Genomic DNA, 14,376 nt, shown 5'->3' on the forward strand with positions numbered 1-14,376 from the left:
CTTTTCCTGAGCTTCGATCTTCCGGCTCTCGTTTAGTAGTTGTTGGAAACTACGCTGCATTAGGCCTACAAATTGGGTATGGGGTGTAGAGAGATGGTGTGTTCCACTCCAAGGTGTTCCCCAGGTTTCCTCGCCAATGCTTCGATCTTCATGCTCTCGTTTAGTAGTTGTTGGAAACTACACTGCATTAGGCCTACAAATTGGGTATGGGGTGTAGAGAGATGGTGTGTTCCACTCCAAGGTGTTCTCCAGGTTGCCTTTCCTGAGCTTCGATCTTCCGGCTCTCGTTTAGTAGTTCTTGGAAACTACACTGCATTAGGCCTACAAATTGGGTATGGGGTGTAGAGAGATGGTGTGTTCCACTCCAAGGTGTTCTCCAGGTTGCCTTTCCTGAGCTTCGATCTTCCGGCTCTCGTTTAGTAGTTGTTGGAAACTACGCTGCATTAGGCCTACAAATTGGGTATGGGGTGTAGAGAGATGGTGTGTTCCACTCCAAGGTGTTCTCCAGGTTGCCTTTCCTGAGCTTCGATCTTCCGGCTCTCGTTTAGTAGTTGTTGGAAACTACGCTGCATTAGGCCTACAAATTGGGTATGGGGTGTAGAGAGATGGTGTGTTCCACTCCAAGGTGTTCTCCAGGTTGCCTTTCCTGAACTTCTATCTTCAGGCTCTCATTAAATTGTGGTTAAACGGAACAACTGCATTTGGCGTACTAGTTGGTTTGGGGCCTACTATCGGTGTCTGCCACTCCTTGCTGTTCTCCTGGTTTCCTGTCCTGAAATTCCATTTTCAGGCTCTCGTTAAGTAGTTGTTAATGTTAGACTGCATTTGGCCTACTAGTTGGGTTGGGGCCTACTATCAGTGTCTGCCACTCCTTGCTGTTCTCCACTGAACAAAGCTGTGCCGCCTGTTTACTACGGTTGCCAATTTTGAACTGCATTTCGACTACTTACTGATTTGGGCCTACTCTCTGTGTCAGCCTCTCATTCCAGTTGTCCTCCACTGCAATGCCCCCTGGTTAGTCCTGTGTTACCAATTTTGAACTGCATTTAGCCAACTTTATTCTTTGGGCCTATATCTGTGTTTCCTCCTCATCCTGCCCATTGCCCAGCCAGTGATAGATGAGTCTGCTGGTACATTGACCCATAACGCAAAATTCCCCGTGCACGCTACACAGCAAGATTGTGACCCTGCTGAAAGTCAGGTTCCTCTTCCCGCATACCATACCACCTTACACGGGGACAAAGAGGAAGGTGCAGATGAAAGTGCAGGTTCCTTCATCAGGTGGGGGGAGGAATACTAGTTGGCGACGTCACTGGCACAGGGCCTCTCATAGTACGCAAAAGTGTTGCTGCCGGTGGGAGGCGCCCCCGCCATGCAAACACACCGCTGTACTTTGAGGGGCCCTGTGCCAGTGCCAATGCCAACAAGTGGGCCCCCCCTGCTTGCTCAGGATCACAGCACTTGCAAAGTTGAAATACTTACCTCTCCCTGCTCCACTGCCGTGACGTGGTCCAGATTTACTGGGCCCACTAATTACTTGAACCAGCCCTACCCCCCACAACTTTAGCCAAATGACCCCCAATTTCAAATGCCTTCCAATTATTATAAGGTAAATTACGATTGACAAGCTTCTTTAACAAGAATGGATGTTTTTGCCATTAAAATGGGCAGTGTAGGTGTTTTCCTGGCCTCCACTCACTGCCGACTATGCTCCCCCATTGACTTGCATTGGGTTTCGTGTTTCGGGCGATACTCGACTTTTCGCGATAATCGGCCGATTCCACTCGACTCGACTTCTAAGATAGTCGGGTTTCGCGAAACACGGCTCGACTCTAAAAAGGTCAAGGTCGCTCAACCCTAGTGTCTACATCTAAATATACCTGTAGACCTGTTGCTCAAGCAGGTGCTCTGTTTTTCTGGAGGTATAAAGTGACTATGTACAATAGTATCCTTAATGGACTTCCCTCTACTGTAGGTAATTGACGGTTGTGAAGATACAAACCCCCCAATCTCAGGGTCTGATCTGAGAATCTGCCAGTGTCGTTTAAATATATCATACACCCTTCTTGACTGGTCGTCAAAGGTCCCGATCAAACGTGTAATGGATGAATCTGTTTTGGCCTTAGGTATCATGAGAGTCGTTCTATTAGACCTTAATGCAGAACAGTAAGCAGAATTGATAACATCATCCGGATAGCCCCTATCCTTAAAGCGATATTTGAGTTCAACTGACTTAGTCTTAAAATCACTCAAAGATGAACAGTTCCTACGTAAACGCAGGAACTGTCCTTTCGGGATCCCCCTCTTGAGCGGAAAGGGGTGGTGGCTCTCCCATCTTAAAAGACTATTGGTAGCTGTCGGCTTGCGAAAGACGGTAGTACTTAGAGAGCCATCCTCCTGTCGTTTAATGTGGACATCCAGGAAGCTGATGCTCTGTCCACCAACCTCAAAGGTAAAAAATAGACCTTCAAGAGTAGTGTTAAGGTATGATACAAAATCCGTGAAGGAACCTACATCACCCTTCCACAGGACCAGGATGTCGTCGATGAACCTGCCCCAGAAAATAATCCTGGGGCACCACGTCTCATCCTCGTCCTTGAAGACAAATTTGTCCTCCCACCAGCCCAGGAGCAAGTTTGCATACGTGGGGGCACAAGGGCTCCCCATCGCAGTGCCCCTGAGCTGGTGGTAGTACCTCCCACAAAACAAGAAGTAATTCCGCTGAAGCACAAAATTAAGCAGCTCAAGCAAAAATGCATTGTGTGGTCCACACTGGATCCCTCTGCTACTCAAAAAGTGCCTCATAGCACTAAGGCCATCCTGATGACGAATACTACTATAAAGTGCCTCCACGTCTATGGAGGCTATGATGGTATCCGGTTCGACCAAAACCCCTTCAAGTTTTGTCAGAAGGTCACTCGTGTCCCTAATGTACGAGGGCAGAGCTGTCACAAAGGGTCTTAATACCCTATCAAGGTATACACTCGAATTCTGGGACAGTGCATCTACCCCTGACACGATTGGGCGCCCTTTGAGGGGATTTAACCCTTTATGGATCTTGGGTAGGGAATAAAACGTTGATACCATAGGTGACTTGGGTAGAAGGAAATTATATTCATTATGAGAGACAAGCTTAGATCCCAGTGCCCGTGTCAGGATATCCCTAAGTTCCGAAGTATACCCCTCAGTGGGGTCATTTCTGAGTACCTCATAGGATGACCTATCAGATAGAATTGACATGCACATCTCAATATACTTAGTGTGATCAATAATCACTATATTGCCGCGTTTGTCGGAAGGCTTAATGACAATAGCAGTATTACTCTTAAGATCACTCAGGGATTTCCTCTCTAAGGCAGTCAAGTTGGGATAGGTGGAGTCAAAACTGGGAACAATATTATTGATTTCGTCTGTCACTAATTTTTGAAATACATCAATACTCCCAAAATTGCTAGATGGTGGCATCCTCTTACTGATGGGTTTCAGATCAGAGAAAGGACCCTCACCCGCAACTCTACTACCCTCCACACTAAGTTCTGTAAGAATATCGAGATCAGTCAAATCTTCGACCGAGATGCCCAGTTGCTGCCACCTCTGTACGTCGTTTCTATGAAAAAATTGTCTCCATTTAAGTTTTTTTAAAAAGCATACCACATATTTTCTTTACCGTGTTAAGTGCAGCTGTCTACTCTTTCCCAAGCATTACAAAAACATATGTAGATGTTTACTGGACCAGTGCATGCCATAAGGACAGTTTTATGGCATACACTAGGTGCACGAGTGGTGTATGGATACACTTAGTGTGCAAACCAACAGCTTCTGTGGCAAATACACCAAACATGAAAGTGTAGAAAAAAAATATATGTGTAAAGAAAATGCATTAGAGAGTGCATAGATCTAGTTACTAATTCCAGAGAATAGGTGGAAACCTATAGTACGGGGCCTGTGTGAAAAACTTGTGTACCCCAACCATCAGGCAACACCCATGTAAATACATGAACATTGACATGCAAACTCACATTAGGTACAACATAAGAAAATGTGCACATTCTAATATGTAATATGCAATCCCACATTATGCACGCAATTACCGTACATAGAAAAATCATGCACAGAAGCATAAAATATTACACATGCTCATATACATTACACACGTATATGCACAATATGACTTTATTATGCATATATTTGCATAACTAGATTATGTTTTGTGTTCATTCGTTCATAGTTGTAACAGTCATACTTCTATATTTTGTTACGTTAACTTCACTAGTTGAGATTTTTTGCGAGACGAGGTTAAAGGGGTTCCCTAATGAACAAAGTACATTTTAATCAATAGATCTTGATATAATAATAATTTACACAAACGGAAGTTTCCTATATAGAGATACTCTTATAAATGCAGGAACATAGACCGGATGTAGCACATTCAGATATTCCGCTTCAACTTATTCCAGTGATTCTGACATTGTTTTTTGTGACAAGTTGTACTTGATGATCGTGATAAATTTTAATCGATATAATTTGCGTTTGTTTATGAAAATATTGAAAATTTGGCAAGTAGCAATTTTCAAACTTTTAATTTTTATGCCTTTTAAACCAAAATGGTTATTCCATACAAAATAGTTAATAAATAACATTTCCCACAAGTCTACTTCACATCAGAATTATTTTTGAAACATATTTTTTTTTTACGAAGTTAGAAGGATTTAAAGTTTATCAGCAATTTCTAATTTTTCCAACAACATTTACATCCCATTTAAAGTGACTCTAAGGGGCCTATATAACAGTAAATACCCAAAAGTGAAGCCATTTTTTTAAACTACATCCTCTCAAAAGTGCTCAAAATTACATTCAAGATGTTTATTAACCCTTCAGTGGCTTTTCTGGAATTAAAGCAATGTAGAAGAAAAAAAGAAAATTTTACTTTTTCACCCAAAAAAATGGCTTTAGCCCAAATTTTTCATATTCATAAGGGTAACAGGAGAAAATGGACCATACAATTTGTTGTGCAATTTCTCCTGAGTACACTGATACCCTACATGTTGTGGAAAACTACCTTTTGGGCAGACGGCAGGGCTTGGAAGTGATGGAGCATCAATTGAATTCTGGAGGGCAATTTTGGTTGGAATAGTTTTTGGATGCCGTGTCACATTTGAAGAACCTCTGATGTGCGAAAACAGAAGAAACCCCCACAAGTGATCCCATTTTCAAAACTACACCTCTTGAGAAATTTATCTAGGGATGTAGTGAGCATTTGTATCCCTCTGGCGATGCACAGAATTGTATAACATTGAGCTAAGTCAATGGAAAATTACCTTTTTTTCCACTAAAATATTGCTTCGGCCCTCAGTTTTCAATTTTCAAAAGGAATAATAGGAGAAACTGCGTAATAAATTATATGGTCCATTTTCTTCTGAGTACCCCAATACACTACATGTAATCCTGAACTACTTCTTAGGCACAGTGGAAAGTTCAAAGCGTTAGCATCATATTCTAGTGCAGATTTTGTTGTTATAGTTTACAGGTGCCATGACACACTGGAAAAGACCCTGAAATGCCATAACAGCAGGACCCCATATGTGACCCCAATTTACAAACTATATCTCTCCATGAATTCTTCTAAGGGTGCAGTGATCATATTGACACCGTGGTGTGTCACAGAATTTAAACCATTGGGCAGTGAAAAGAAATAATTACATATTTACCACAAAAATTAAATTTTAGCCCCAGAATTTACATTTTGACATGTGGAAATGGGGAAAAATGGCACCAAATTTTGTCACGCAATTTCTGCTGAACGTGGCAATACCCCATATATGGCTGTACATTACTGCTTGGGAGGGAAGGAGCAGTGGATGTTGCCGAGTGAAAATCTGCCATTGTTGTTCCCAGTACATTTAGTGCCCAAACATTATGCCCAGCTCATGCTTCTGGGGACATGCACACGTACGCTAAGTAGGCTGTCATCGCTGCATTTACATGTGGATGCTAAATGTGGTTTTGGCATGCTGGGTCTCAGAAGAGAGAAGGGCATTTAGATTTGGGAGCACAGAATTCATTGTTTTTTTGGGGGGGCGAGGAGCCATAGTGGTTTTCCAGGGATTTCTTGCTACCAGTAACGTGGAAGCCCCCAATATTTCCATTGTTAGATGATGGACTTGAGTAGGGACTTGCTTTTCTGTACATTGAGTTGAAGTCTTTATTGGGAACTTTTTACATAACATTTTGGATCCCATTTATCCTGCGCTCTACTCTGAGCATTTATATTGAGGTTTCCATCTAAATCTTCAATTGACTTGATTAAGATGAAACGCCCAAGGCATGGTGCGGGCAGTCAACGCGTAGTGTCGTGCTCTCAAGTTCTGCCAAGTGTCGTACAGTTCCACTAAGGCCTCGGGCTCCTGCTTCCCAGTACTGCGCTTCAGCTCTGAGGGTGCCCTGCCATAGTTCCCCTCTGAGCTCTGTTCCTCTCCTATGCTCCTTCCCTTCCGGCTACTCCACATTCAACCCTTCCAGGTTATCTGTCATTCCAGAGGCAGCAGCTCCCTCATGGCTGCCAGGCCTCTGTCTGCCCTCAGTTCCAGACTTCCTTCTACTTCAGTGTCTCTGAACAACTGTCCTAACTCCTCCTCCAGGTCAGGATACATAAAGCCTAGGGAAGCTCCCCCGAATCCGGGTATTGAGCTCCCCCTCCTGGCCTGGATTCAGAATGTGTGTGTGCCTTACCTGGTGAAGAGAACCCCATTACCTCTGAGCATGACAGGAAAAGCAACATCACTGCAGCAACTGGTCACCTGGGGAGCTGCAACATCATCGAGGTAACGTCCAGTCACTGAGACTGCGTTCCCAGCTGGGCCGAATTACTGTGACCTCTGTGACATCCCTACTAGCACCATGAGAAAAAGTCACTGGGTTCACCGCAGTTCAAGCTCAGTGGCTTCACAGCAGATCACCATGAGAATTTCTCACCATGATCTGCGGTGACGTCACTGAGCTTGAACTGCGGTGACCTCATCACTGACTTTTCCCATGATGCTGAGGTCACAGCAGTTCAGCCCTGCTGGGAACGCAGCCTCAACCTCAATGACTAGAGGTAAGCTCGATGACATCACCACTTGTCACTGAGGCTGCGCTCGCAGCAGCTTATTCACCAGTGGTTCTCAGCCTGGACGATTGCATCTTGGCACCATCCAGGTTGAAAACTATTAATCCCCCAGACATGGATTACGGCATGGGACAGAACAACAGAAAGGTATGGTATATTGTTGTTGTTTTATTTTAGTTTTATTACAGGAGAATGAGGGCTTCGGTGTAATTAGGCGTTAGGCGAGTATAACTGTGTTTCTTATTTTTAAATAAAATGGAAAATTGTGTTTGTTCTTATTTCTAATAAAGGACTTTATTCTGGCTGTGTCTTTAATTACCATGACTATAAGAGTAGCAATGGATAGGTGTCTTATAGACATCTCTCCATTAGTAATCAGTGGGCTTGATGTCACCTGACAATACAAAGGTGACATCAACCCCACAAATATGAACCCACTTGCCACTGCTACAGGGCATGAGGAAAGAGCCGGGCAAAGCACCAGAATTGGCGCATATAATAGGGCCTTTTCTAGGTGTCTGTGGGCTGCTATTTTTAGACTGGGGGGCCAATATCCATGGCCCCTTACCAGCCACCAGCTTTCTGCTTTAGCAAGGCTGGTTGTCAAAAATGGGGGGACCTTATGCCATTTTTAAAAATTAGTTATTTAAATAATTAAAAAATACGGCATGGGCTCCTTATTCTTGTTAAACAGCCTTGCTGAAGCTGACACCTGAGGGTTGCAGCCCACAGCTGTGAGTTTTGCCTAGATGGGTATCAAAAATACAAGGGAACCCATGCAGGGTTTTTTTTTAATTATTTATTTACAGTGCAGGAATGGCTGATGATGGCCGGAGTCACACTACTGTAGAATACGGGTGAGTGCTATGTGAGAAAAGATTGCATAGCACTCGTCCCAGTGTTTGTTAATCTATGTGCTCATACTCATTTACGAGAAAAACGGGTGAGTGCAATCCGAGAAAAATCGGATTGCACTCTGAGCAATGTTATTCAATGGGTCACATCCCATCTGCGATTTTTTTCTCAGCTGAAATTGAACTGAGAGTAAAATCTCAGCATGCTGCAATTTGCTGCGTATTTCGGATGAGAATCGCTAATGCATGTCAATGAATTCAAGAAAAAAATCTCATAGCACTTGGACCATCTGAATGCTGTCCAATTTTTACGCACCGGTTTCCTTTGAAAAGCCGGCACTTCATGTGCCACATACAGTAAAATCACACTGACCGGTTAGAACAGAATAGATAGAATAGCTATAAACACATAGAATACATAGATATATAGATGTCAGTGACACACCCATATATATATATATCTATAGATAGATAGATAGATAGATAGATAGATAGATAGATAGATAGATAGATAGATAGATAGAAAAGGCGGCAATTCATCTGCTGTGTTCTGTAAAATCACTGCAGAAAAAAAAATTGCGGCACTCACCACATTTGCAGTATTTCTCAAAAATCCTTTGTTTCACCAGTGGTGCAGGCATTTGAATGCGGGATTCGGACTTATGGAGGAATGTGAGGAGTGCTGGAAATATAGATGGCTAGGCTAAAAACATCAGCTCACAGCCGCCCCAGAAAAGGAGCATCTCTAAGATGCACCAATTCTTGCACTTAACCTTGCTCTTCCCACTTGCCCTGTAGCGGTGGCAAGTGGGGTGATAGTTTGGGGGTTGATGTCACCTTTGTATTGTCAGGTGACATCAAGCCTCGAGGTTAGTAATGCAGAGGCATCAATAAGATGTCCCCATTACTAACCCCATAGTAACATTGTAAGAATACACAGACACCCAGAAAAAAGTCCTTTAATTGAAAGAATGACACAGACTCCTCTAATAGTCTTAATTAAACCATACTTATGACCTCACCCTTGTCATCTGCAAAAGAGGTAAAAAAACAAAACAACAGTATTCCTCACCTTTTTGCAGAGATGCTTTCAATCCATTTGTCCCAAGACAAGTCCAGCACTGCTACATCTAGATGGCAGGCTGCATGGATGCCTTATGTATCCATACAGCCTGTCATCCAGTCCCTATCTGTGGGCACCGTGCGCGTGAGAAAGTTCTCCTGCTTGCGGTTCTGTCTGACAGGTCCCGGGAGTTCACAGCCAGTGATCTCACTTCTCCTTTCTGAAAATTTCCCACAGTGCTCGGGCTGGTGTCACATAGGTTAAGTAGGTTCATTGGTCGTGAACTTGCAAGACCTGTCAGACGGTACCGCAAGCAGGAGAACTTTCTCACTCTCGCGGTGGCCTTAGACAGGGAATAGCAATTCACAGGGAGACACTGAGCACACAGTGCTCAGTGTCTACTGGATGACAGGCGGCTCAATGGTCACATCATGCAACCATGCAGCCTGCCATGAATTGCCGGCTTTTATGCCATCTTTTACCGAATGTTACAGACTTTTTCCGATTTTAAGAAAAATGCTTGTGTTACCGATCACGAATTCCAATGTACCATATTTGTGCCGAATTTATGTTTGGCGATCGTTTTCTGAACATATTCGCTCATCTATACTTAAAACTTATTAGTTTTATGTACTTATTATACTTTACACCCTTTAATAATAACTCTAAATATATGATTGTGTCCAAATACTCAGTGCCTGTTTAACTGTTACTAAAAAAAAATGGGAAAGGCAGGATTTCCCGCCAACTTTTTTCTTTTATTATTATTATTCCAGTACTGGAGTGGCGCCACTAATCTACGTTCCCTGCCCCTAGTATTATACCTGCCATCTACTGTCTTCATCTTTTATCAGCTCTGGTCTTATACAGGTTTTGAGCTGCTGGTTTGTTCCAATGTTTGCTGGTTGAGCTTTGGGCCATTTTTCAATGTAAGTCTATGAGCGTCAGAATGAGGATCTCATAGACTTACTCTGAGAGCTTCTGACTGTTACCTCTGACTTCACTTCATTCAGAAGTTGCGGTCACAAGATGGTAGATTGGGATTGGACCAGTGCTTGGAACAGCTGAAGACATTGGCAAGTGAGTATAAGACTAGGATCAGGGAACTTACATTAGTGGCACCACTACAGCGCTGAAATTTTAAAAAAAACGCTGGAGTGTGGCTTTAAAGAGGACGTATACCCCCAAAAAACATAGATTAAAACTTAACAAGCAGCTATTTGCTCCTCTTGCAGATTAACCTTTCAGAAACAATCTTTTATCTGAACACCAGAATACACAGGGACACCGAGGCCCAAGGCCCAATTCAATATACATAACTAAATAAATAAAATGTTAACTAAAATAAATACACCGACAAATTCACTGGATAAAATAGGCCACGATATTTATTAATGTTTACCAATACAAATTAATTTAATGATAAATAATTAATAGGCAAAGCGAACGGAGGCCAGAACAAATAGACAATAGTATCATTGATAAAACACTAAAAACATACATGCAACCAGAAAAAAAGAAGTGTGTATGTATGGGTAATAATGAGGATCACCAATTATAAAAGTATAATGCATTTTATTAATGACAACTTATTAAAAACAATGAAAACAAGGACTGATACTCCTCCTCCAATGTGCTCAATAAGCAAAAATATACATAGCAATAGATACGGTAGGTTGTCACAGAAAAATAGGAATACCTTAGAAGGAAACCTTCTAATTTAATGTTGTTCACAGAAAAAGCAATATGCAAATAAGCATCGTAATGAAAAAATAGGCAAGGAAACCTTCTATTTAATGCTGTTCAAAGTCAGGAAAGCAATATGCAAAGGAGCAAGGTAATGGAGAGAATTAATGACCCTGGAACCACATTAATTGTATCACATTGTTCATATACTACTGAAATAATAATGAATGCAACCTTCTAGTGATTGACATCCATATATGCCAAACGTCTAAACATAATGTGCAATATAAGCAGTAAGATAAATAACATGGAAAAACAATGAAATATAAAAAGAATATCAAGATGTGCTAAAAAGCTAAAGTTGATGATCACAGACAGATTCTGTATAGGATCTATCATAAGCCAAAGTAAGAAGTATTCCAAAGTGCCGTAATATTGCTCCCAAGGACAAGTGCATGATTGCACACGATAAAGCAAAAAGTCAAAGAACTGACAACCCCCATCATTAACCCCTTAGTGACAGAGCTAATTTTGACCTTCATGACCAGGCTAAATTTTTAAAATCTGACCAGTGTCAATTTATGTGACATATTGTACTCCAAATATAGATAAGCACCATTCAAAAAATTGATCAAAAGCGGGAGTGGAGAAGACCAATAGAGAGGAGAAAAAGGGGGTACAAAAAAACACCAATTAATACTAAAATGAATGGGCCTGTGTCGTCATGTGGGCCCCAGCTAAGCAGTTCGAGGGGCCTTGACACGAAGTCCCAATTCCCAATTCAACATACATAACTAAGTAAATAAAATGTTACTAAATTAAATACACTGACAAATTAATTGTTTAAATAAGCAGCGATATTTATAATAAATATTAGAAAACATTAAGAATTCCTCAATAAATAAACAATGAAATAAATAATTAATCAAATAATTTATTTGATGTTTAAAAAGAACCAAGTCAACCCAGCATTAGCTGGGCGACTATACTCAAATGCCATGACTCATTAGATAGTGGATGCTTTCCAAAAACGGAAAGTACTTGCAAGCAGCATAATACAAAGAATAGCAGGTTTACCCAGAATCCTTTGCAGTAGGCGGAGCTATGCAAATCATCTCTTTCCACCCCAGTCTAATCCACAGCGCTTGGAATCGCCAAGCGTGCAATGCTGCGGATTAGTTTCTAAATTTACACAGCCAACCAATTCCTACCTGTGGACACGTGTTTCGGGCTGTAGAGGGCTTTTCGGTCTCTTTCGTCCCGCTACATTTAGCCCAACTTGGGTCTCTCCCTAAGGTGGCTAGCATGTATGTATGACTCATTAGAAGCATGGGAAAACAAATAAATAAATATTGCAGCAAAATATCCACAGCAGTTTGTATGGTGAAGATATCTACACCTACATCCGATAAGTTAACTTCTTCTCCCCTATAAAGACCTGAAACAAAGCCTACAAGGTTTGCATGCCTGTAAGAGAAACCTCTTAGTTGAGGCTTGAGGAGGTTCTCCATCGGCTCTATTCTATCTTGCTGTACACGAAATGCTCAGAATGCACAACAGAAGGACCATATACCACATTTTTTGGACTATAAGACGCACTTTTTCCCTAAAAATTTTTGGAGGAAAACGGAGGAGCATCTTATAGTCGGAATGTACTTACAATTAGCAAGGTGGCAGCAGAAGTCGGGCAATTCTTTTGGTGGTCTGATGCTGCAGGGCGATGATCTTACTCCCATCCTAGGCTGGTGCGGTAGGTTCGGCGGTGCTCGGTGGTGCTGTGGCTTAGGCGACATTTTGTGAAAGTCCAAAGCCCCCATACTTCCATTGTCTCGATGCTGTGACCTCGGAAAATGGCCGCCGGAGGCTGTGCATATGCTCATTGAGATCTCAGCAATGAAATCTAGGTGCCAAGCTCTCAATCTGTGCATGTGCTGATTCCAGTGGCCTTTTTCCCGGAGGTAACAGCATCAAGGGAATGGAAGTACTGGGGCCCCGGGCTTTCACAAAATGTTGTCGGAGCCTCCGGCCCACAGATAAGCACTATTCAATTTTCATAATTGATTCAAAAAAAGGGGAGTGGGAGAGACCATTAGAGACCATTAGAGAGGAATTAGGACGAGCGGTGGATGCCGCGTCCAGCACAGCACAACTCCGGCGCCCAGTGTAGCCGGCTATTTATAGCTGCACCAGCCACAAGCAGAGGGATTTATCTCCTATTAGTACATCAGTCTATGAAATACTCTAAGAGAGGTACATTGATGAAGGTCTAACCTAAGACCGAAACGTCAATATTGTATGTACTCTCTTTCAATTAAATCTCCCTTTCATTTGACCACGTGTGTGCCAAGTTTATCTACAGACTAATAAAGTTTTGACTCTTAAAATAAAGACAGGAGAAAAACAATGGCAGTGTGTACAATGGGTTAAAGCATAAATGTAAGCACCAATGTTTATATGAATACTAGATGGTGGCCCGATTCTAACGCAACCAGTATCTACTATATAATAATCTAATTCTGTCTGTCTGTAACGGAAATCCCGCGTCGCTGATTGGTCTCGCCAGCTGCCCGCGACCAATCAGCGACAGGCACAGTCCGGCCGTGAATTGGCACGGGATTTAAATCACGCTTCACTGATTGGTTGCGCCAGGCCAGCCACGACCAATCAGCGATATTGGCTTGGAATTTAAACCCAGCTGCGCTGATTGGTCGCACCCGGCCGGCCGCGACCAAACAGTGATATTGTCGTGGGATTTAAACACCACTTCACTGATAATGTATATATTTTACCCAGAAAATCCTGTGTATTCATTGCATTATTCTTAAATCTTCATAAATAAACTACATACATATTCTAGAATCGGGCCACCATCTAGTAAAGTATAAAGATGCAGAGCTAAAAATATATAAAAATGTCTATAAATAATGTGACAGGGTCACTGGCACAGTACATGAAGGGAGATAGGTGTCACTGCGCATATTGGCATCAGTGATGTAAAACCAGGATATTTTTCCTCCAGCACACTATGTGCTGAGAGGGTTAATTTAAAGCTGTATACATGGGCTGGTTTTATGTAGACACACATAGAGTGGGAGGGAGAGTGCTCACCATATCTCCTACTGCAGAGTCGACATCGGCTTGTGTACTAACAGGACCTGAGATGATGTCATGGTCGGGTGATCATCACATAGTCTGGGTAAAACAGCTTATCTGGAGAGTCAGTTGTTGTGACTTAGGAGAGGAGGAACTCCCATGTGGCTCCAGGAGGGGCTAAGGACATTGTGTGGCGTCCGCAAGTGAAACCTGAAGAGAAAGGACTCTTTTGCACTTTGTTTCGCTAGACGTTAAGCCAGGAATGCTCTGCTTATTTTCCCTGTACCCTGCTTTGGTCTATTCTGACTATAATAATCCAGCAGGTAATTTACTACCAAAATGTTCCTGTGTCTACCTTAAGAAGCAGCTGAGCGTGTCAACCCCTCCCAATAATTTAACTTTAGAAATATTTAGTTCCTGAGCTTAATAAGTTTTTACAGTCAGTAGCTGCCTGCTAGTCAGTGTTGTATATATTAATTTGTCCAATACAGTTGTGGACACCATGATGGGGACTGTAGCGCACCATTGGTGTCGATCATTTGACAAATCAGTCACTGCCATTACTTTCATTG

The 14,376-nt window shown here is 42.3% G+C and overlaps 1 protein-coding gene across 3 annotated transcripts in view; it reads left to right on the forward strand.

The window, feature by feature from the left end:
• LOC138670280 (P2X purinoceptor 1-like) overlaps nt 1-14,376 on the forward strand; it is a 186,226-nt gene that overhangs the window by 153,611 nt on the left and 18,239 nt on the right. The gene's annotated exons all lie outside the window — the stretch shown is intronic.

The sequence above is a fragment of the Ranitomeya imitator genome, chromosome 3 (genome assembly GCF_032444005.1).
Source record: "Ranitomeya imitator isolate aRanImi1 chromosome 3, aRanImi1.pri, whole genome shotgun sequence".
In the NCBI taxonomy this organism is placed as follows: Eukaryota; Metazoa; Chordata; class Amphibia; order Anura; family Dendrobatidae; genus Ranitomeya; species Ranitomeya imitator.